The 25,712-nt window shown below is 42.0% G+C and overlaps 1 protein-coding gene across 1 annotated transcript in view; it reads left to right on the plus strand.

Moving 5' to 3' along the window:
- The window catches only part of nrm (neuromusculin), a 692,888-nt gene that overhangs the window by 247,994 nt on the left and 419,182 nt on the right, over positions 1–25,712 (plus strand). The gene's annotated exons all lie outside the window — the stretch shown is intronic.

Below are 25,712 nucleotides of genomic sequence, written 5' to 3' on the forward strand. Positions count from 1 at the left end.
GTTGGGTAAGAATGTTAAGAAAAGACTTTGATATGGAGCGTGGCTATGTACGGCGCGGAAACGTGGTCATTGAAGCAGGAGGATAGACGTAGACTGGAGGCTTTCGAAATGTGGGTGTAGAGGAGAATGGAGAAGGTGAAATGGACAGAGAAGAAAACAAATGAGGAAGTACTCGGTATGGTGGGCGAAGAGAGGGGTTTGTTGGGAGAAATGCAATGGATGCAGGAAAAGTGGATGAAGGGTGCATTGACCGGCAGTGGGATGTTGAAGACTGTGATCGAGGGGATAATGTTAGGCAAACGAGGAAATGACAGGAAATGAATATTAAGCGTTAAGATATGCCGTAAATGACTCACATGAAAGATCTCTTTACCTTACATCTGATTTCCGGCTGGCGGCCTCAACATTCGAAGCCGTACGAAAGTTATTCCCCGACACTCTTGATTTGTATCCATGATTGATCCTAAGCTATGGTCCAGTCCGCAGCGAGACCGAAGAGTACTTCGAAACAATGTAGGTTAATCAAATAAATTGTACGAATATGCAAACATCGTCCACAAACGTGACCGCTGCACAGCGTGATGTTCTGCGAGGTAAAGGACAATAAATTTGGTCCATCACTCGACACATACAGGTATACACACATAGTGAGGATCCGCGCGTCAATTCGCGTATCGAAAAATGATTCTAGGAGCCACCTTCCCGTGGAATTATGCATGAATTGTCAACGGGAGGAATCCACTTTTTTTCTGATTCCCAATTCAGTTTTTTTCTCGAATTCCGGAATATTCTATCCACCGCGAATTCTCATATTCTCACAGGCATTAACAATTAATAGCATTTGAAAAGAGGATTCCAGCATTTTGTTTGACGATTTTGATCGACGCTCGATTACGAGCGGTAATAGCCAATGTTATTCAACGGTTTTTGCTCAAATCGCCAACAAGATTGATTGATATCATCATTAGGATTTCAAATATTTTGGAATGAATTTCTGTTTTTGAACGTGTTTTTTTCATGCCATTATCTATTTATAGTACATCTGCGCTGCACATGCTAGTCCAAATCGCCCTACGTGCGTACATTTTGCGAATTTACGTGTTTGTGGAAACGCCAAATACAGCCGAGACGATTTTTTGGAATGCGATTCCATGGCTCGAAATCATATTTGGTGCTGATTGGCAATCGTAAATCCCGGGTAATGAGATGCAATTTTCGCTCTCATTTTTGAATATTTTTATCTTATATTTAACCTAGCGAATTAGCATTTTGATACATTTGCGTAGTAATTATTATCAAACGAAATACGAGTGACGAGCATATATTTCAATTCGGTGCGGATTTTTCTCCCAAAACATGGTTCAATGAGAAGAGTAAATATTTTTGACATTTGGCTATAATGAAAGTCACAATTTATTTCTTATGATACTTTTAGCGGATCATTTATTCTATTGCGTAATTCCTGATGAGTTAAAGCGGCCGACTCCTTTCCCTCACCACGAGAGAACGAATTCGAAATTCGGTTGAAAACTCTGTTAGCATTGTAGACGAGTGACGTACCCCTGTCAAGGTAACAAAATACAACCACAGGTCCAAAAACAATCTAGATATAGCATGTCAACATATTTTCTCTGATACGTGCGTGATTGCATGAAGAAAAGTCAGGTTATTAGAATATATATAATTATGATAGCAGTCAATGTGACGATAAAAACCCTGAAAAAATAGTTTTACAAGCTGTGAAAATTAAATTGCAGTAATTCACCTATCCCCTTTTTCCCGGATGAATGTCTCCGGAAGTCACGAATTCACCCCCAGCGTGAATATTATGATTATAAAGGTCCTTAATATATCCACCGTTCCATTTTCACGGGTACTAGAATCATGACTATCTTCGGCTCGGAATGCCAAACCGTTGTCTTTTAAAATGGCCCCCGACCAAATTCGAGCCCCGTCGCAATTTCGTCACTAATATATACTATATAACGAACGTCCACGCGAATGAACCACGAGTGCAATGGTCCGTCCGGTTAATGGCTTGCCCAATAACGGGCCTGGTCGGGACGTTTCCGATATCCCATACTATATTTCATCGTCACTTCCTTGCCAACCTCCCCCGGTGACAATGGTTTTTTGCGCGGTGGGATGTAACCGGAGCGAGGCTCCCAAATGTTGTTTTTCCCACTTCCTTCGCCGGTAGAATATCATACGCGGACACTAGAGCCCCGCATCGAAGTGAGAAAATCGTGCTATTGGGCGTTTTTTAGTTAACTACTACCCATCGCCCTGAAATTCTGTCTCTGATAATCTACGAACGTCCCGATATTCAGGGATTTCATTTTTTCTTAAATGAAGAAAATAAGGAGCCTCAGATTGAACTTACTGGCTGTTTTCCAGGGTTACCGAATTATTTAGGTTGGTTTTCGGAGTTATGTTGGCCATTTTGATAAAGGTTTGCATGTTATTGTGTCAGTGGTCTAGAATTTGTATCACTCGGTTACGTCGGTCAGCTGTTTAAAAAATAAAAATGGAAGTGAAAGACCGAAGTAATAGATATGGTGAGGGAGTAGAAAAGTTTCTTTTGGAGAAATAAAGAGAAGTGCGAAAATTTAGCGCAAAGCATTTTGATTCTGGATGGAGATTTTGGAGATTGCGATAAAGGGAAGAATTAAATTGCTATTATTTATTTGTGGTACATCATTCCTAGGAATGTAATATGGAGGGGAATTCATAAAATCAGCTAGGTTTGCTGATGACCAAGCTTTAGTTGGTCAGTCAGCCAAGGGGTTGCAAGCGTTGCTGAGTGAATTGGAAATTCAGTGCGGCAGGTATGGGATGAGAATCAATATTAATAAAACAAAGGTTATGCGATTTTCTAGAAAGAAAAAGGCTAAGCTAAACATTAAAATAGGAGGGCAAAAACTAGAGCAGGTAGAACAGTTTACATATCTCGGAAGTGTTTTGGACCAACATGGTCCAAATCTAAGTAGGTAGGGACGCAAGGAGAAGAATTGCGCTAGGCAAAGAGGCTTTCACAAGGAGGGAGTTGATGAGAAGGACGTTGAGGAAGGATGTTAAGAAAAGACTCGTTCAAACTTTGATATGGAGCGTAGATACAGGCTGTATGTACGGCGGTGAAACGTGGTCACTGAAGCAGGAGGATAGGCGTAGACTGGAGACTTTTGAAATGTGGGTGTGGGGAAGTATAGAGAAAGTGAAATGGGCCGAAAGGAAAACAAACGAGGAAGTACTTGGTATGGTTGGCGAAGAGAGGGGATTGTTGGGAGAAATCCTATGGAGACAGTAAAAATGAATGAAGGGGGTATTGATCGCCAGTGGGATGAGGAATACTGTACCTGTATTAGAGGGAAAATGATAGACAAACAAGGAAAGGGCAGGAAAAGGATAGGGATGTTGGAGAGGAGGAAGGGTGGAAGGAAGTGCACAGAGATGAAGAGGGACTTGTCCGTAGTGCGACAGGGTTAATGTGAGGCATGTGAAATAGGGTGAGGTTAACATTAGGCGTTTTGGATGGAATGGAGGGAGGCTGAAAGTGTGCGGGATTAAAGAAAGGCTTAATGAGAGCGATGGGCCTATTGAGAGCGATGTTAAGTTTCGACGTGTTTTTCTGATTTATAAACGAAGCGGTCGTGCCCTTGTCCATCAAAAATGTGCTTAAAACGATATACTAGCATTTTTAATGAATGATAAGGGTTTCTACTCGTGCAACAGCGGAGATGTTCGGATGGCAATCATCTTGATTGTTACGTAAACCACGATCGGCGCGCACGGAATGATTGACCATCCGCCCCGACTCGGCCTTTATCCCTCCCGTCCGATCTCCGCATTCGGTCAAGGGCGTGCCACTTTCTCGTTTTTGCATAAGAAGTCGATATGAAATTGCGAGTTCTCGCTCTGACCGACACCTCAAAAATGGCTCACGGAAGAGGCACCGAAATGGGCGATTTATTACCCCGCGCGGGCGACGGGAGTGTCGGCTCGCAAGCTCCCCAATTCGTGTTTCGGAATGTGCAACATGCCCTTGCGAGCAGCATTAAAATTGAATCAGCATTGCCATTTTCATTGCCATTTTCAAGTTGACCTTGTTCCTCGCTTAGTTTGATTCCCTTTCTCTGCCTTCTCGACCGCTTCCTCCATCTTTCCTTCCTTAATTCGTGATTTTCTGGTGACCAGGTGGTGCAATATTTAATTTCCGTCCAGAAATGGCTGTATTTAGTTCTTTTCTATATATTATTTGGTAGATATTTTATTACCATTCAAGATATCGCTAGGGTGTGTGGCAGGGGGTGAATGCACAGCAGACTAATTTTGACTCGAATATGACTCATGCCGCGGGCGGACAATGTTATTCTGATCCCTTAGCTTTCGCAGAAAAAATTACATCTTAAATCTATCTGTTAAATACTTAATCTTGGCATTAATATTGTAATTTTTAACTTGATGATTTGTTTTTAATCTTCGTCGTAATAATACACGTATGCAGTCTCATTTATGTTCATTTTACATCTTAAAATCAGTCATGAAAGTTGGATATTCAAGGAGATTTCCCGCACACCTGCTTGATGTTGCCCAAATGCTTTACCTGCGAGCGGTTTCATCAAATAATCCGACACAGAAGGCAGCGCCTCGTCGCAATGGCCACCCAGGCCCCCTCTCCATTCACTGATGCTTCCTTCAGGCAACCATATCACCTGAAGTCCATCCCATGCTCCATGTTTATGAAGAGGAAAGCAGCTCTGGGACGTCCTCTTGCTTTCTACCCTTTCTCTTCAAATATGTTCTTAAGGAATTACTTCTGCCTTAGTAAATGTCCGATTAATTTTATTCTTCTTTGCCCTATTGTTCCGAAGAGCGGTCTTTTTCCTTTCACACTTCTGCCTACTCTTTTTTTATTCCTTTTTCTTTCTACCCAGCTTGTTTTTGTTCGTTTCCTCCAAGTCCACATTTACACTACCCCAAGCTTTTTTCTTTCCGCTTTCATGATTGTCCATTTCTCACATCCATATAACAATAGACTCCATAATGAAGTTTTCTCGGGTCTTCCAACGGGTCAGGGGTTACATTTCGGCCGACTTTTGGATACACTGCCCACAATACACTCTAACCGAGCGTTTTGATGAAATTTCTTCTGGTTTCTCTGGTTATATATTGACTAGTAAATTCTTGTTTTGAAACGCTTGTTGCAGTGCGGCTATTTTTCTCTTTATTTCAGTCTCATATGCATATATTTGTTGGTAATAATACTCCCAAATGAGCAAACCTTTTCAACCTAATCTATTGAAGTGTTGTCTATTTCTATGTCAGTTTTGACAGTTTATTTTCTCTTTTACATTAAAATTATTAAGAATAATTTGCAGCGGCGGGGACGAGAGCCAAAGAGGGGTTGCCATAGTATTATATGAAGAGATAGGAAGAAGCGTAGTCAATATAGAGCAGGTAACGGATTGATTATTACTACTAGAGACCAAAGAAAAACCGACGAACTTGGTTATTATTCAGGTGCCCATGCCATCGAGCAACCATAAGGAAGAAGAGGTCGATAGAATATACGATCAATTAGAGGATATAATTGCGTGTGTTCCTGCAGGGAAACATTTGATAGTGATGGGGGATTGGAATACGACGGTAGGCGAAGGAAGAGATGGTAACGAGGTCGGGGACTACGGTTTAGGCACGAGGAATGACCGCGGGGAGAAAGCAGTTGAGTTCTGCAGGAGACAGGGGTTAGTCATCACCAACATTTGGTTTCGACACCACAAAAGACGCAGGTATACATGGAAAATACCAGGTGACTCAGAAAGGTATCAGCTAGAGTACATCATGGTTAGACACAGGTTTAGGACCAGTGGGATAAATTCGCACAGCTTCCCGGGAGCAGATACGGACTCTGACCACTATTTAGTGGTTATGAAATGTAGCGTCCGTTTCAAAAAGATAAGGCAGGGGCGGCGAGTTAGGAAATGGAATGTAGAAGCATTATATGGTTCGAAAAGGAAAGAATACAAACAGGCGGTAGATGAAATCATGGAGGTAAAGAGCTAAGTACTATCGAAGAAAAATGGGAAAGTTTCAAGAAAGGGTTGTCGAAAGCCGCAAAAGACACTATTGGAACCGTTAATGCTAAAAGGACTAGGAGGCCATAGATCACGGATGAGATAATTACAAAGATGGATGAGCGGAGAAAATGGAAGTATGAACACACGGAGTTATGCAAAATGAGGTACAAAGAGTGAAATAATAAATTGAGGCGGGCAACAAATAAAGCACAAGAAGCATGGTGGAAGACGCAGTGCGAGGATATGGAAAGTCTGCAGAGAAAGGGTGAAATCGGTGCGCTTTACAGCAAAGTTAAATATTTATCGGGAAGTAAAAAAGATCTATGCTAATAGTTAGAGATAAGGCGGGTTAGGTAATAGTTGACGTAGGAAAGATCCAAGATAATGTAAGGCGTATATAGAAGAACTGTATACTAAAGAACTTCGACCAACAAATTTAGACATTGAAAAAGAATATGACGCAGAGGAAGACAGCTTAGGTCCAGGCATAATAGACGATTATATAGAAAGGGCATTAGGGCAGGAAACTAAATAAGGCCGTGGGGGTGGAAAACATTCCCACGGAACTATTGTAATGTTTAGTAAAATGTGGGAGGAAGAGGCTATAGGGCTGATTCGTAGTATTTGTGAGGATGGAATCTGGCCGGAAGACTTAAGAGATAAGGTTTAGTGCCTATTCCGAAAAAGGTAAAGGCTACGTCATGTGAGGACTACAGGACAATTAGTATGATATCCCACGTAGCTAAAGTTGTTCTCAGGATCATAAGCAAAAGGATAGAGAGTAGGGCAAATGATTAATTAGGGGATGACCAGTTTGGGTTTAGGAAGGGGAGAGGTACGCGGGATGCCATTGCAGTAATGAGATTATTAATCGAGAGGAATATAGAACACAACCAGGAGGTATATGCCTGTTTCGTAGAATGCGAAAAAGCGTTTGATAGAGTGAATAGGGAAAAACTAATGAGTATATTGCAGAAAATAGGTATGGATTGGAGGGAAAGGAGGCTAATACGCAACCTGTACATGTCTCAGACTGCTCAGGTGCGGGTGGGGAACGGGGAGTCCGGATGGGCAGTGTTAGGAAGAGGTGTAAGGCAGGGTTGCCCATTATCACCGTTGCTGTTCAACCTGTATGCAGAGGAAATGATCAAAGAGGCATGGGAAGAACTAGAGGTAGGAATGAAAGTGGGCGGGGAATCTGTAAAATCAGTTAGGTTTGCTGATGACCAAGCTTTAGTTTGTCAGTCAGCCAAGGGGCTGCAAGCATTGCTGAGTGAATTGGAAATTCAGTGCGACAGGTATGGGATGAGAATCAACATTAATAAAACAAAGGTTATGCGATTTTCTAGAAAGAAAAAGGGCAAGCTTAACATTAAAATAGGAGGGCAAAAACTAGAGCAGGTAGAACAGTTTACGTATCTCGGTAGTGTTTTGGACCAACACGGTCAAAGTAGTAGGGACGTAAGGAGAAGAATTGCGCTAGGCAAAGAGGCTTTCACGAGGAGGAGGGAGTTGATGACTGGGACTTTGAGTAAGGATGTTAAGAAAAGACTCGTAAAAACTTTGATATGGAGCGTAGCTATGTACGGTGCGGAAACGTGGTCATTGAAGCAGGAGGATAGACGTAGACTGGAGGCTTTTGAAATGTGTGGTTGGAGAAGAATGGAGAAGGTGAAATGGAAAGAGATGAAAACAAATGAGAAAGTTCTTGGTATGGTGGGCGAAGAGAGGGGTTTTTTGGGAGCAATCCTATGGAGGCAGGAAAAGTGGATGAAGGGGGTATTGACCGGCAGTAGGATGTTGAAGACTGTGATTGAGGGAAGAATGTTAGGCAGACGAAGAAAAGGAAGGAACAGGATAGGGATGTTGGACAGGATGAAGGGAGGAAGAAAGTACTCAGAGTTGAAGAGGGACCTGATGTAGAGTGGGATGTTGTGTTTTGCCAGGGGTCACAAATTGTTGAATTAGTAATTTTGTCCATCCAAAAACCTACCTTAACCGGTAGATTACCTCATAATATTAATAATTTTTTTTATGAACCTGGTCTCGGGTTTTTAAATATTCTAATGAGTAGTGACGATTGACTCTATGGGACGCGAACCGAGATTATTTCGCTTACAATGTTGGCATGTTGAAGTTGAACCACATACAGAAGAAAGAAGCGGAAAACTAATTCAGGAGAGGGATTCTGGTTCAGACTCTCAGCTGTTAAACGTGTTAACACTACATTATGAAGTGTTAAACCCTTTTAATTTTTTAAATTTTATTCGATTTTTATTAAACTTAGTCATATACCAGTGAAAGTAGGAAAATCTGCTCATACCGGAGAGACCACTCCCCACCTTGCGATTCCGTGTTTTCCCAGTGTTCGCTCACTGCGCAGTCATCTGGTTGTTCCTCCTCCATCCCCGTTTTGAAAGGAGTCAGAAGTTTCCGCTTTCCCGCCTCGGCAGCCCGCGGCGCTGCAGTCGCCTCCCCCGCCCTGACCCTTTTACTTCCCGCCCACGCAAACCCTTTGCGGAGGAAGAGAGTGGGCCAGGGTCCGAGGCTCACTACCGTACCCTGTCTCACCCTCCACGCGTCTCTCAGGGTTGGTGGGAACGGCTTCCCTCCCCATCCCCCCAAGAGCCTCCTCTCCCGCCTCGACCGCGATAGGTTGTCAACGGGCACACCAAGCGCTCACAGAGTACGGAATGAAACTCCGGTTGTCGGATAGGTGTTTGGGTGGGTGTCGAATAGGTGCTTTCTTTCCGGGAACAGAGTTTCCGTTAAACAAAGGATTTATGAGCCGTGCTTGTTGAAATCAGGTTTGGATCAATTTTTGCCCCAACAATTGTTTGCGGAGGCCGCCTCGTTTTTTTTAACGATTCGGAAGAGGAAATCCTCTAAATTCTGAGTTTTCTTTTGAAATTTAGTTCTCCTTAAAAAGTAGAGAAGTATATTTCATTGTAAAACTGTTTTACACGTACATATAATCGATTGAAAGCTGGGTGATGATTTAACTATGATATTTTGTAATAGCCAGTGAATCGAAATAATTCTTTTAGTAATAGTGATAGGAGAAGATAGTGATTCATATAACTTTTACAAGTAGCAACTATATTAAAAGACAGCGGACAGTTGTGACTGAGGATTGTGTTGGCGGAGGTGGGGAGTACGAGTGGGATGACCGTTAGGAAGGAAGTATGATTCATTAAAATTATCGGGCTCAAAGTTGGGAAGAGTCATCTTGAGGAATAAGACAAACTTTGTAAAATTCACGATAATTAATTAATATGGCACTACCGATTTCATAACGTAGGTGGTATTTGTAGGTACCTGAAGATGTCATCTATGTAATAAAATCGGTGGTACCGTCTTAATTAATTTTCGTGAATTTTACAAAATTTGTCTTATTACTCAAGCATTAAAATGACTTGTTTCACTCCTTCAAGTTTGCCATTTCAGAGAAAATAAACTGCTCAACATTTCATGCTGCAAGTAGATGGGCTCCTCATGAAGTTGTATTAACTGCCGAATTGGATCACGTGCAGCGTGGAGGAGCTAGATTTGTAAAAAAACGTGGCTATGATAAACATGATAGCGTATCCAAAATATTAGGGCAGCTAGACTGGGAATTAATCAATGGAGCGAAGGTTCAATTACAGATTGAAGCTCTTGCATAAATTGGAAGGACGTCTCTTTAGCAGTAATGTTGGAAATATATTATTACCCCCATCGCACTATGGTAAAATTAGAGAAATCAAGTGTAGAACAGATAGATTTAAGATGTCACTTTTACCCTGAACGATAGGGGATCATAATAGCATTGTTCGAACGCGGTAGGGTCATATTCGGGTAAAATTATTCTGGTGTGTATTCACCCCCTGCCTTACACCCTAGCGGTGGCTTTCAGGATATATAAACAAAAAAATCATAAAGTTTTATGGTTCAAAGTAATTCATAAGTATAAAGACATTCATGGTCCTGAAACATTAAGTTTTTTTCGGACATTTGGGAACAGTGCCAAACTTTGCCGGGTGAGGTACGATTATGAGAATGGTTTCCAAGAGTTCCCCAACTCTTATTTATCTATGGATATTAAAGCTGACTTTTTATCATAAGAAAATATTCCCTGAAGCTGCGATTGGAGGAAGATGTAAACACATAACGTTTTGCCCGCGCGCATAATCTCTTAGAAGAGAACACACGTTCAGCCCTACCGTTTCATGTTGCCGTTTCCATTCTCCCGCTCTCTTATTTGAGGGATGCCCAGCCTCCCTCTTTGGTCCACCTATATGTACACGGCATAGCAGGCATGCCCCGCGTTCCGCCTATCACGGCGGACAAAAGAGAATAACATGGAAATCTTTTCGGGGAGGAAACCATGCATTCTTTGCTGTTGCCTATTTTTATGGAATAAATTAAACACTATAATTATTCTTTTCATTAGCAGTTAAATATTTTGACCGTGGTTGGATCGCTAAATGTAAAATTACCGGCGAATAACCGGTGGAACATCAAATGCAAATATGTAGGCACGAAATTCAACCCCCTAACTTTGTATGAGTTTATTCCGGAAGATGACCTCCCCTTGGGGGTGAAGGGATCCGGGGAGAGAATTTCAAAAAGGGAAAACATAACATCAGTGAACCGCGGAACTTCTGCTTGTTCCCCAAGTAGAATTAACCTTCAAAATTACTATATTTTATTCCGACAAGAAGCCTAAAACAATTGATTCCCTGTACACATTTTCCTTCATTAGCCTTCCGGTGAGTGAGTTCGTTTCCAAAGGAAAAAGAAATGGTAACTGGAAGCAACTTAAACTTTCGGCGGAACTTATTTCCTCCAAAGAGAAGTTGCGTCAGTATAACTTATTCCCCAAAGCATTTCATTCTTATAGCTCCACCGGGGGCGCCACATTCCCAAATAACCGGAATTATGACTACTAGCTCTAGGAACACTTGCCCCGATGAAAGATCATAATTTCCGTGGTAAATATTTGGCCAATTGTGGGAGATAGATTTAAGATGTGTTTCCCACGGACGATAAGGGGTCAGGATATCCGATCGCGCTAAGGGCGAAAAGTATTTTGGGTCAAACGCTGTCTGCTGTGTGACCACCCGCTGCCATACACACCTTAGCGGTGGCTTGCTAAGTACTATGTAATATAAAATGTTATGTTATAATAAAATGAGAACGTCCCGTGGGATGATTTTATTGTTAAATAGGATAAGAATAGACGGGTCTCAAACAGGCATTTGAGGCGACTTGATAAAATTTTTCCGATTCCGGGAGTCTTGCAGGGTGAGCGGTTAATATGACAACCCTTTATACACTGCCGTCTATATGCGAATAGAGGGTTCAGGGTTAACTATGACGGATCAAGTTTAATATTTGGGCGTAGTTCTAACACCACGCCTTTAATGGGGACCACATACTATCACGACAATATGCGGATCCGCTTAAAGAAAACTCGGCTTCATTAAACGGATGGTGGGGAAACGTAACGAGAAAATAAAATAGAGGTGCTGTTTCGTTCTAGTTAGGCCTCATTTGGAATATTCCGCAAGTATTTGGGATGATTGGGAGGAAAATTGGTCCAAAGAGTTAAATAAAGTCCTGAGAAAATCTGCCAGATTCGTGAAAAATTGTTTTAATAAGAAGACACAAGTGTAGCAGGTCTCTTAGGGGAATTAGGCTGGGAGCCACTTGAAGTACGAAGAGAACGAATGAGACTTAGACTTTTAGAAAGGTTTGGGACGTACAAGTTTAATAATGACACTGAAGCAATTTTTATTATGGCCCCCCCACTACTTGGGTAGGTCAGAGAATGAAAATATTAAGAATAGGGAGAGAGATCCCATTATACTGATAGAGATACAAATGCTCGTTCTTTCCCCCAATAATTAGGAATCATAAAAGTAAGAAACCAAAGTTACTTTAGAAATATTTAAGACATTCGATTTACGAGTAAAAACAAAATTAAATGTTGCGCAGACACAAGGTATATTCGTAGGTGCATGTGTGTGTTAGATGATAGTATAGTATAGCATGTGTGTGAGTTGTAAAGGTTTTCGCATGAATATATACGATTTTGTGGCTGAAGACTGGCATGAATTTGTGGGTTTTGCGTGCGGTTTTATTCTTAATTACGGATGGTGACCAAACACCCCCGCCACACGCCCTTGCGATGGCTTGCGGGGTACTATGCAGATGTAAATATCTCTCGTTCCGGAATTATCTGGAGGGAAGTAAATTAGAGCAATGTTCATCGTCCGTTTCGGTGGCCGCTGAAATGTCCTTGGGGCGTCAGCCGGCATTTCCTTCACTGCCGAAGGCCCCAAACCTAGATTCCCTGATCGCGGGAAAAGAGATTTCGGAGTTGGAAGTTGTGCACGATGACAGAGCTCCGGAAGGCCCTTTCCCATGAGTCCCCCCTCCCGAGTCGCTGCACTCCGGAGTGAAGACCTGATGGGGTATGATCGGCGCTGGGGCCGTTGATATGCGGATCCCTACATGCTTCTGTTGAAGATGGGGCCTAATTTTCTTCAGCTACTCATCGGCATCTTCAGGTGAACTCAAAGACTTGAAGATGCTCTTCGAAATTTCGGAAGAACTGTCTTCCACTGAGATCATACGGTAATCTTCACAGAGAAATTCGAAAAATGGAAACGTTATATGTTTTATCCGCCCACGTGTGTCACACTTTTCTATCAACTACCGGTATCAATTAGTGTCTTTGTTAATTTTCCACGTAGTTTTTATATTTACGTTTTATTTTGACTCCACGGTACCAATGGCAAGGTACTTAAAAGTATATTGTAATGTGACCTTGTGCCTACGTTGACTTTAAATCTCCAACATAATTGAACATCAACAATAACGCTCGAAATTGAATGAAAAATCAAAATCTTGCTGGAAAATGACGAAGTTTCTAATGACCAACAATGCATATTAAACTACGTATGACACATTGTTAAGGGCGAGGCAATTATTAATACTTGTGTGTTTATATGATGACTAGAAGACCCGTGAGCATTTTCCTAGATTTGTAATGAATTGGGCGAATTGAAAACATTGATTTAAAGCGGATTTAAATGCGTGGCTTTGGAAGGACTGAAAAATCTACCATTTTTCAAGTCCAAGACGTGTTTGCGGGAGTGAGGACAAATATGGGTGGTTCCTGCGTTGTTCTTTAGGGATGGAATCGTCGCCTCTCCGTCCCTAGGGTTTCGAAGGAACGAGATTCGCAGAAAAGATTGTTTTAGAAATCGCAACATTTTCAGTGCGTGCGGAAGCAGGCTTTTCTTCTTACCAAGTGATTTCGTGCGTTTTTCACGCTGTAGGTTTTCGCAAGTTTCACGGCGAAAGAGGCAACTAATAAATATAGCGAAGCGGGGCCCCGCGCGGAATAACCGAGGTTCTGTCGTGAATTGTAAAAATTCGGTGATGTTTACGATTTCCAAAAAACACGCGGTAAATGATGAAAAATCTTTATGGAAAGATTTCGTGTGTGTTGACTTTTCTGTTCGCTATTTTCAAGGTGTGCAAAACTGACGCATATTGGTGAAAACAAAACAAAATTTTGTTACATAACGAAATTAATTAATCTGAACTGTATCCTCATATTCATTTCTGAGTTCTAGATAGCCGTAGACCGGTCGGAAACCACATATATTTGGAAACTAGTATATTTTCTGCGCTTAGACATTTCCCAAAGTCATAAACATGGCCGCATTTTCACGAATCGCGAATGGGGGGAAAGAATGTGGTGAGAATTGCGGGCCATCCAAGCATTCGTTAAATGTTCAGCTTCGGTAGCGTTCCTTGACAGGACGAAGGGAAACTTACATCGAAATTATCAAGATCAGACACATTTCACGGTTCGTGTTTCTGTAATACCGAAACAATGGCGCACTACATCGAAATTTTTCCTGAATGTTCCGACATTTTCAATTTTTAACACCTGATCTGTCGGGTTAAATATAAATTGAAATAAGCACTGAAAATAGTTATTATTTCAGTGATAAGGAAAAGCTTCATCCGGGTGGTACCGTCAGTTTCATCCACCCCGGTGCACATTTGTGCCCGGCCTGAATAAATCATTCAATTTTTTAAACCAATTCATCAAAGTTTATTGGTTTCGGTACGGTTGGATCTTGGCTTTGACATCGGTGACCCGAAATGGCGACACACATTGGATTTAGCGGAGACATACATGCATGACACCATGCAAGCAATCTCTAGGGTGTGTGGCAGTGTGTCTTGTGTGGGTTTTGATTGCACAGATGACTACTTAGGAATCAAAATCCCGTACCCGTCCTTGCGTGGATGGACCAACGCCTTTTTATTCTGATCCCCCCTTATCGCTCGTGGGGAAAATTACATCTCTAAATCTATCTGATCTGAACTTCATCTCGCTGTAATTTTATTGACGTGATCTCTCAGAAGCTAGCATTATGGGGCTAATAATAGATTTTCGACGTCATCGCTAAAGAGACATGCTTCTAATTTCCCATCCTTACTACGGTCGGTCGGATTACCAAAGTAAAATCAGGGAGATTTATTGTAGAACGGAAAAATTTAAATTGTCGTTTTTTTTTCCTCGAACCATTAGAAATCATAATAGGCATGACTGCAATCGCGTAGGAGATTATGAGTATTAGTACTGTAGATATTTGTCGATATCTCGCATGTTTATTTCAGCATGTTTTTTTATTTGATGGATTGATCTTTTTACTAGTTCTACCGCATGATTTGAATGTACATATCCTGTTATTAAATATTGTTGCATGTCATTCGTGTAATTATAGATTTGCGGGTGCATGAAAAAACTAATATTTGTGTAGCGGTAACATGATTTGGTTTCACATGTGGTTTGATTCTAGTATACGGGTGGTAACCTAATCCCCGGCCACACGACCTTATGGCGGCTTGTAGGGTATTTCGTATTTTTAGATGTAATTTATGTAAGATACTTAATATGTAATTTTAACCTTCGCTCCATTGATTGCTTCCCAGTCTAGCTCCTTAAATATTTTGGAGTCGCTCGAAAGTTAACCATGACAAGGCATTCAATACAAATAGCTCCTCTACAAAGTACGCGATCCAATTCGGCAATCAATCCAACTTCGTGAGGATCCCACTTGCGGCGTATTCTGAATGAGGCTAACGAGAGAAAGATGTCATTTCTCTTTGACCTTTTCATTACATTCCCTCAGTGCCTTTTTAGACGATTGAGGTTGCCAATATTTCTCTTCCCTGTTCGTTTCTATGTACGCCTTCGTGTGGGACAAAGTGCACCAAGCTTAAAATACGTCGACAAAGTACGCGAGGGATTAATTTCTGCGTTTACGACAAATGTCCCCAATGATGACCCTGCCGGGGCGAATGTACTCAAGGGCCCGCTCTCTCCTCCGCCATCCCTTTGGCTCCTGAGTGCGGGTCACAGGATGTGGGCAACCCTTATTTGCGCGCAGAACCCTCAACCATCTCCCCATCTCCTCTCCACAGCTCCCCGCCCTCTCTCCCTCTCGAGCCCCTCTGTCTGCTCTGCGGACCCCACTGGGGCCCTTTTATGTGGGCCTTTGAGCTTTGTTAACCCATTACAACATTTTGCTCCCGCAATAATAAGCCCGCGATCTCCTTGGCTGAATTCGTTTGAGATGCGAGGCATGATTCTTTGATGATCGACTAATAGGCCTCGCTCGGGAGTTCAGGAGTCAAACGCTCCGTCCCCACGCGCCGGAATTATGGCATCATTTAAAATTAGCCCGAAATTCACGATTACAAGCTCTTCAAATAGACGTGTTTTTACTCGATTTGCCTCTCCCTCTCTCTCAGTCGGAGGAGCGTAATTGCCTTCTACTCCAAACGGTGACCTCCGAGACGTTTATTATGACCATTTCAATTATTAATATTCCCTCGACTCTCTTGACCACACTTTTCCTCGACTAACCGCCTCTCCTTTGTCGCCTTAATCCTCCTCTTTGACTCGTCCAATTGATAGTAAAAGCATTTGTCTTTATTACAAAGTTAAATTTGCAGTAAATCACTAATTTTCATAAGTTGAACGATTTGAGGGGTGTGTTAATGCTCAAAAAATCTGATATAATTTTCCATACCAATAGCTCTTTATTTTTTAAGGTACCCACAAATAAGTTCGTTGATTGCCTTTTAGTTCACAAAAAATACGAGATTTAGAACTCTTCGATGGCTTGAAAATAATGTCGGAGCATTTCTATTTCGTGGCGTGATTTCATGAATCATGAGTTAAAAGGACGCTGGATTATCCAAATTTTACCTATTTCGTGGATGTTCTGTTTGGAGAAACTTTTCGGTTGATAGCCTATTGGGCGTTTTCCGATGTTCTCCAGTAAATGTTCCATCCTGAGCGATCAGCTAGTCACGTTGCCGGCCTTGGAACAGTTGACTCCAGGGGATGAACACATCAGGACCCGGAAATCCCGAGAGTTTCCGAAGTATAAGGCCGAAAGCGATACTGTTGGATAACTGAACTGCAAAGAGAGGAGAAGCACTTTAGTTTAAACAACCTTCCGAACGTAATGGCTTTGTTTCCGAAGGAAGCGCAATCAAAGTATTATCTCGAACACGTTATTCTCCGTTATCCCTCTGGCTTGCTTGGACTTCGTTTCAAAGAAGCAAATGTATTTCTGGCTTAAATTGAATGAAACTCACGATTGAACGAATTTTAACGGGATAATATACAACGAATAAAAACTCTGTGATAATGTCATATTAACTCAAATCTTTGCTTTCTCACGGCCTGCAGCAGGTAAGGCATTTGAAGGGGTGATTCGATTGAGATTCTTGCTGATGAAATGAATGCATTGCCCTTAATTTGATTATTATTTTTCTTGAAGTCCTATTCTCGTAATGTTGCGATTTTAAAGAAAGCACCAAAATTTCAAATCTTAGTGCATCCTTAAAGATCCGTAGTTATCCCGTATTAAGTGATATCTTTGGTAAGGCGTGGGAAAAACGAAAGCGAGAATATTTATCGTTAATCCGTTCACTCCGTCGGCATCACAGTCGCAAGAGTTTGCTCTCAACCGGGAAGTATCGTGTCAAAGAAACCTTTGTGAATCAGTGAAATTTGGCAAATAAATAATACATAGACAATTGCTTCATGCTCATGTAATGGAGCAGCGGTTGCGGTAACAGAAGATCGTTCCTGGTTATTGCTTTTTGCCTTAGCAGAAATTCCCGGGGTATTTCTTTGGCCACAGCTGTTAAATCTCCGGTCTCCTTTCGCCGCCGTATTTCGGTGATCTCGACGTATTTTTCGCATAAGCCCTTTGTTCTTGTCGGCGTTTCCACTTTTTGGAAGTGCAAAGAAAGTGAGAAACGCCAGAAATGAGTCGGCTGAACATGTGGGCGCAAGGGAAGTAAAAAGCGGCGCCATAGCCTTAACCCAAAGCGCGGTTTAGTATTTGAGTGAAGACCTCGCCTGAGCAGTGCGAGGCAAGGAATTCACGCATCATTGTTGGAGCAGGACTTCACGCTTATCCCACGCCGCTTGTGGTTTCCCGGAAAAACTTGATATCCGGAAAGTCGCACTGATTGTGTGAATCTGAGGGTTTCCAGTGTCACCGGAATTTGAATACGAATCCCCATTTCTGAACTAACCAATTAATAGCACCGCCACTCGTTTGCAACGGTAACAGCACAGTACCGTGGCAATCGCCTCGAGGGCACGCGGCTTGTGATTAAAGGGTAAGAGTGTTTCCTTGTAGTATTAATGTTTACCTGGCCTTGTGCGGGGTTGAAATGTGCACAGGAGAAATAAATCCTCGAATCTATCTGTTCTACTTCCTTCCAACATTATCACTGCTGTCAACCGACCCGAGTTAAATTGCGAATTGAATTTATGCATCAATTCCGTGTAGAGAAATACTAAATTAAAAAGAGTGGTGTAGCTTTTAGCCTTGTGGGCTGCAGGGGCTCCCATTCAAAGTCACGCATTAACTGCTACCCCTACTTCCTCTTATGACGGCCGCTCACGGATCTGGCCTCAATTCACCCTTCTTCGTAGTAATAGTAGTAGTATTTAGGGGAGGCGACCGACAGCTGAGGTCATTTGCGCCATAGAGGATGGACAGGAAAGGATGAAGGGCGGAGAGAAACCCGGTGTCGGCATTAGCCTACTCTTTACAAAAGGTGCCAAGGGGTCCGCAGCTTAACGTTCCATCCGACGGACAGCGTACTCACTCCAAGTGCCCTCCACAAAGCACCTCAAGTAGGGATCGAGATACCACTGAAAAATATTCAACACCACCAGGATTTGAACCCGGACTCTCTGGGTGGGAAGCCAGTACAATAGCCACCGCGACATCTGGATCCCCCGCCCCTTCTTCGTTCAGCTCTCAATTATTTAACTTTCTTTCCTGGGAAGAGTCCCAAACAGCATAATTTATACAATATGTGAGATCTAACGACTGAAAATATTACATGTTTCTTTCAATCCATTAGCAATATATTTTTCTATTCTAACTACAATACTATGCTATACTAGTTATGCCCCACCCTGAGTATGATCTGCAAGTGTGTATTGGATCCTAATGAAGTAGGCTTCACCTCGGTGCTAGATCGATTGCAACGAAGAGCAGCTAGGCTTGTGAAAAGTTCTTATGAACAAGGTAGCAGTGTCACGACGCTATTGAAAGAATTAGGATGAGAGTCACTAGTCGACCTTAGACTTAAATACAGGTTGAACTTACTGCGTACTATTTGAGGCAGGTTACCAATCTGAGGATGTTAAGGGCATATTACAGGCCTCAACTTACTTGCAGGTTAAATCATATCAGCAACGTAAAATTAGAGAGATTTATTGTGGAGCGAATAGGTTTAAAATATCGTTTTTTCCTCGAACCATTGGAGATCATAATAGACTGACAGCAATCGCGTAGGAGACAATTGGAATTAGTAGTGTATGTATATATATATATATATATATATATATATATATATATATATATATATATATATATATATATATATATTTGTCGATATCTTGCATGTTTCTGCGAGTGCATGACCAAACTAATATTTGCGTAGAAGTAATATGATTTGTTTTTGCATTCGGTTTTATCCTACTTTACGGGTGGTGATCTAACACCCCCTGCCACACACCCTTGCGGCGGCTTGCGGGGTTTGGTGTAGATGTACATAGACATGGATGAAAATTTCGCGTATTTAAATTTTTCACAGATTACTCGTCCTAAATGATGACGCCATAATTTTTATAACTCGGCTATTATAAAACGTAGATATTTTCTGACGCTCTCTGTCCTTTCCTCGAAAATCAGAGCTATGACGAAGACTTCAACTCGGCAGTTGGATCAATCATTAGATCATTTGTTTTTGAGTCATGCCCCGTACGCTGGTCATTACTCTCCGCCCGAGTGAGGTGTCGGCATCGGTCGGCCACTGCTACTAGCTCCCGTAAGTATCGGAATCCGAACAGAGCGTCGCTCTCTCGAGGATATGCATCTGCGCTCGCTGGAGGAGCCGAGCTGAGTACTTGGATGGCAGTGGCGTTCCCTCTCCGCAGTGACTTCGCCTCGCATGCAGATGCTCGGATTCCGCGAAACGAGGCCACGATGAGGAGCCGGCCCCCTCCCCCCCCACCCCTTACCTCTCTCCCCCACCCCGGCCACCTCTCCCGACATCCTCCACCCACACACGCGAAACACACGCACACCCGCCTTCTCCTCCCGTTCAATCGCCGCTCTCTTTGCTTCTCTCTCCTTCGCCCCCTTCCTCATTGCATGAAGCTTCGAAATCAATTATGGATTGCGCTCGCATTCTTTAAACAAAGGCAACAAAAGAAGAGATTCTTGCATTGAAAATGTGCATGCAAGATGTCGCCAAGATGCGAGCGAACACTGCCAGAGGGATCGAATAATACCTATATGGATTTTCTCTATGTGTAGGGCATGGATGTTTGTGGGGTGGTAGGTGGAATAAAACGGAAATCTTTAAAACGTCAGAGGATATCTCGCAAATGCTAATTGAAAAACGCACGCAAAGTTAGTTCCCTTTATGCAGAAACGTATAACGAGATTATGCCAAAATTACCCAAACTCTGAGGATATAGCCGAGGAAGCCTTGCGAAAGGCCTTGCCGGACATCAAAAGGGAGTTATTAGTTGAGCATTTACGCGGTAATTTTGAAACGCTTCGGTCCGGTCCAATGGAGGATCGGGATTTTGATCCAGCAGTAAAATGAAAAATGATAGGGGGAAAAGCAACCAACAGTTTGGAAAACGCCTCTTCATGAAAATAATTTCTTCGAAGCATCAACTTTAAACCCTGCCTGATCATTTTGAGAAACGATATCGGAAATCTTACATTTCCATCCATTGCCATGAAACACTTGATGAAAGCCTTTTTACCCGTATGAACGAAAAACATTGTGAAAGATAAAATTTGGTCATGGTTGGCGCCGTCAAATTTTTCCAGGAGATAATTCATTAGATCATCATACGATAACATTTGAATAGTACAGCCAACCTAATGAAAATACATGCAAGGGTGTACAAATCAAAACTCATATGGAAAAAACACTTGGCTATTTTAATTATGCATTCATTTTTTGACGAAATAAAAGTAATATTTTCATAGTCTTCACATTCTTAGTTGGATAATTACGTTAACTCTTTAGTGTTTACAATGGAGATTTACGTAATAATTGAAGGCTCATTTTATTTACATCTACATTATACCCTGCAAACCGTCGCAAGGATATCTGGCAGGGGGTGGTAGGTCACCATCCATTCTACATATACGATATCTCGTATTCCCTCTATTTCCCCATGCACCTGGCTCCCCGCGATCTACCCGAACACCGCGTGAAAAGGGGGTGACCGAACGCCAATCGTGTATATTGTGAGTATTACATGGTTAGCATCAATTCAGGTGCACACAGGGGACAAGTAAAGAGGGCAGACACACAAGCAATTCGGATATTTATTACCGGTTAGTATTCTACGCATTCCGGATGGACGATTCACAAATACATTGGACTTCATATACATTCGCCTACACGCCACCTAGCACAAGGGCGCACTGCGGGGGGCGTTAGGAGAGTGTTTTGGGGGAATTTCATCTTGTACTATTCCCATATTTTCAACAGCGTGTACCTATTACTTTTTTAGGTGCTCCCCATTATATTGTTATCGCAAATAGTGCGCGAGGAAAACGAATCTATCAGTTCGACAGTATAACTCTCTAATTTTTTGACAATTGCCGACCTTGCCGATTGTAATTAAGGGGCCTAATTATGTCTTCAATGTTGCATGCGAAACTACACGCTTTACATCTTTGCTATAAGTTCAATCTAGCCCGGAGTCTTCGCATTTCTAAAGGTTCCCACCCCAGATTCTTTATTAAATGTGTGGCGACGCTTTTTGTCCTTCGGTACGATTTTTCCGCGAAGCTAGTCGCCTTTCGCTGTACCCTATTTAATTCTGTAATTAATGTTTTTTGAAATGGATCCCAAACGCTCGCCGCATAGACCATACGATAGATTGTGATAGCTTTCATTCTCGCGTGTGATAAATTTATACATCTCGTGCATTTCTGTATCATTTAATGCTACGTATTTATGTGCGAACATAACTGCTACATGTAACCGTCTACCATGTGGGACGTCAGAGGTAAATCTTAAAACTGTAGTGAATTTAATGGCTCTGGGTACCAGAATCACTTCCAGTTTTTGTTTTATTTATCCCCTCAATCGTCTCTCTTAATCTCCATAAAATAAAAAAGGAGTTTTATAAGGCTCAGGGGGTTTAACAACCCCTTGATCCAGAGGGTGCATTGTGGAACTATTGCTCCTTTTCGTCCGTGTCGGCTTTGTACAGCACCTCTGCGAGACGTGGTGTGACTATTGATGATTTGTACGTACTTCTGTGATTATCTCTGTTCATTCCGAGTGACAAAATGGCTTCCCGATCGTACTTTTTAATCTCCTTTCGTACCTATGGGACTGAAAACAAATTGTGAGGGAAGTCTCTCAGAATATAAAAACTATCACTAAATATTCCGTAAACGGAAGATTGAACATCTGAAATTTCGAAAACTCGTTTCTCAGCATCCTAAGATTCCGTCGACTACGGCAGTAGATTCGCTGAAAATTTGCTGATATTGTAAAACGGATGAATCTGAATGATGCATGCTTTTTATTGCGAAGAGAAGAACTGAATGTAATAACCCAGTTATACATCTGCATCTACATAATACCCCGCAATCCATCGTAAGGGCGTGTGGCGGTGGGTGTTAGATCACCACCCGAAATTGTTTTCTTTTCCGATTTTGTGTCAATTCCACCTCCTCCCTCTCCCTCCTTTGCTAGGCAAAGAGGCTTTCACAAGGAGGAGGGAGTTGATGACAGGGACATTGAGTAAGGATGTTAAGAAAAGACTCGTGAAAACTTTGATATGGAGCGCAGCTATGTATGGCGCGGAAACGTGGTCATTGAAACGGGAGGATAGATGTAGACTGGAGGCTTTTGAAATGTGGGTGTGGAGAAGAATGGAGAAGGTGAAATGGACTTAGAAGAAAACAAATGAGGAAGTACTTGGTATGGTGAAAGAAGAGAGGGGTTTGTTGGGAGAAAATCTCTCGCTTAACATTCTCTAATTTCCCTGTCCTCATCTTTGTCCTAACATTCCACGATCCTATTCTAAGTAATTTGGTCTTCTTCTCCTGCGTCTTCTGTCCTGCTGCTGTCGGTTTTCCCTTGCAAGGGTTTCGTGTGATGACGACCGCGGAAGCCTTGACTCCCACGCTGCTGGGCACGAAACACGGCCGATCAAGCCGAGCCTTGTAGTTTCCAGGACTCAAAATCTCTGTTTTGTCCATCATGTAAATCTTGGGAATGATAATTGAGGTGGTTTCCCGTTGCCTTCCTCAATAGTGTTTAATTAACGTGACACCATCACTTACTGGCCGCCCCACTGGGGTCAGACGCCATTGCAGCCGCCTCACTGAGGAACAGACGCTGCGTGGACTACGTTTCCTCTGGCTCCAAACCTTCGACCTATCTAGCATGGGTGACCCTACCAGGATCAATTATTATTACTTCCGTTATTACAGCTCTAGGGGTCATCGGAACGCACAAGCCCTTCCACCACGTCAAGGTTGTAGTCCGGGGAGGGATATATGTACATATATATATATATATATATATATATATATATATATATATATATATATATATATATATATATATAAAATTACCCTCCGCGGATATATATATATATATATATATATATGTGTGTGTGTGTATTGGTCATTATTCAAATGCATGAAAATGCTTATAAGTATCTGTTTTATTTATTTAATATACAATGATGCAATAATTAGGATATATATATATATATTATTTAATATATATATATATAAAAAAATTACCCTCCGCGGATATATATATATATAAAATTATCCCTCCGCGGATATATATATATATATATATATATATATATATATATATATATATATATATATATATATATATATATTTTTTTTTTTTTTTTTTTAAGTAATCTACCGGTTAAGGTAGGTTTTTGGACTGACACAACTACCAAACAAATATTTTATTACACCTAACAAAACACAAAATCAATCATCCTACTCTATATCAGGTCCCTCTTCATCTCTGAGTACTTCCTTCCTCCCTTCATCCCGTCCAACAACCCTATCCTGTTCCTTCCCTTTCCTCTTTTGCCCAACATTCTACCCTCTATCACAGTCTTCAACATCCCACTGCCGGTCAACACCCCCTTCATCCACTTTTCCTGCCTCCATAGGATTGCTCCCAACAAACCCCTCTCTTCGCCCACCATACCAAGTACTTCCTCATTTGTTTTCTTCTCTGTCCATTTCACCTTCTCCATTCTTCTCCACACCCACATTTCAAAAGCCTCCAGTCTACGTCTATCCTCCTGCTTCAATGACCACGTTTCCGCGCCGTACATAGCAACGCTCCATATCAAAGTTTTTACGAGTCTTTTCTTAACATCCTTACTCAAAGTCCCCGTCATCAACACCCTCCTCCTCGTGAAAGCCTCTTTGCCTAGCGCAATTCTTCTCCTTACGTCCCTACTACTTTGACCGTGTTGGTCCAAAACACTACCGAGATACGTAAACTGTTCTACCTGCTCTAGTTTTTGCCCTCCTATTTTAATGTTAAGCTTGCCCTTTTTCTTTCTAGAAAATCGCATAACCTTTGTTTTATTAATGTTGATTCTCATCCCATACCTGTCGCACTGAATTTCCAATTCACTCAGCAATGCTTGCAGCCCCTTGGCTGACTGACAAACTAAAGCTTGGTCATCAGCAAACCTAACTGATTTTACGAATTCCCCGCCCACTTTCATTCCTACCTCGAGTTCTTCCCATGCCTCTTTGATCATTTCTTCTGCGTACAGGTTGAACAGCAACGGTGATAATGGGCAACCCTGCCTTACACCCCTTCCTAACACTGCCCATCCTGACTCCCCGTTTCCCACCCTCACCTGAGCAGTCTGAGACATGTACAGGTTGCGGATTAGCCTCCTTTCCCTCCAATCTATTCCTATTTTCTGCAATATACTCATTAGTTTTTCCCAATTCACTCTATCAAACGCTTTTTCGAAATCTACGAAACAGGCAAATACCTCCTGGTTGTGTTCTATATTCCTCTCGATTAATAATCTCATTACTGCAATGGCATCACGCGTACCTCTCCCCTTCCTAAACCCAAACTGATCATCCCCTAAGTAATCATTTGCCCTACTCTCTATCCTTTTGTTTATGATCCTGAGAACAACCTTAGCTGCGTGGGATATCAAACTAATTGTCCTATAGTCCTCACATGACGTGGCCTTTACCTTTTTCGGAATAGGAACTAAAACTGATCTCACAAAGTCTTCCGGCCAGATTCCCTCCTCATAAATACTACGGATCAGCCCATATAGCCTCTTCCTCCCACATTTTCCCAAGCATTTCAAAAGTTCCACGGGAATGTTATCTACCCCCACGGCCTTATTTAGTTTCATCTCCCTTAATGCCCTTTCTATCTCATTGTCTAGTATGCCTGGACCTAAGCTATCTTCCTCTACGTCATGTTCCTTTTCAATGTCTAACTTTGTTGGTCTAAGCTCTTTACTATACAGGTCTTCTACATATTCCTTCCATCTCTCTTGGATCTTTCCTGCGTCAACTATTACCTTACCGGCCTTATCTCTAACTGCTATCGTTGATCTCCCTTTCTTACTTCCCGATAAAGATTTAACTATGCTGTAAAGCGCACCAATTTCCCCCTTCCTCTGCAGACTTTCCATATTCTCGCACTGCGTCTTCCACCATGCTTCCTTTGCTTTATTTGTTGCCCGCCTCAATTTATTGTTCAATTCTTTGTACTTCATTTTGCCTAATTCTGTATTTATATTCTTCCATTTTCGCCGCTCATCCATTTTTGTAATCATCTCATCCGTGATCCATGGTTTACGAGTCCTTTTAGCGTTAACGGTTCCAATAGTGTCTTTTGCCGCTTTAGACAACCCTTTTTTGATACATTCCCATTTTTCTTCAATAGTACTTAGCTCTTTACCGTCCTCCATGATTTTCTCTACCGCCTGTTTGTATT

The sequence above is a fragment of the Hetaerina americana genome, unplaced genomic scaffold (genome assembly GCF_022747635.1).
Source record: "Hetaerina americana unplaced genomic scaffold, ioHetAmer1.1.p SCAF_6, whole genome shotgun sequence".
NCBI classification, from domain to species: Eukaryota; Metazoa; Arthropoda; class Insecta; order Odonata; family Calopterygidae; genus Hetaerina; species Hetaerina americana.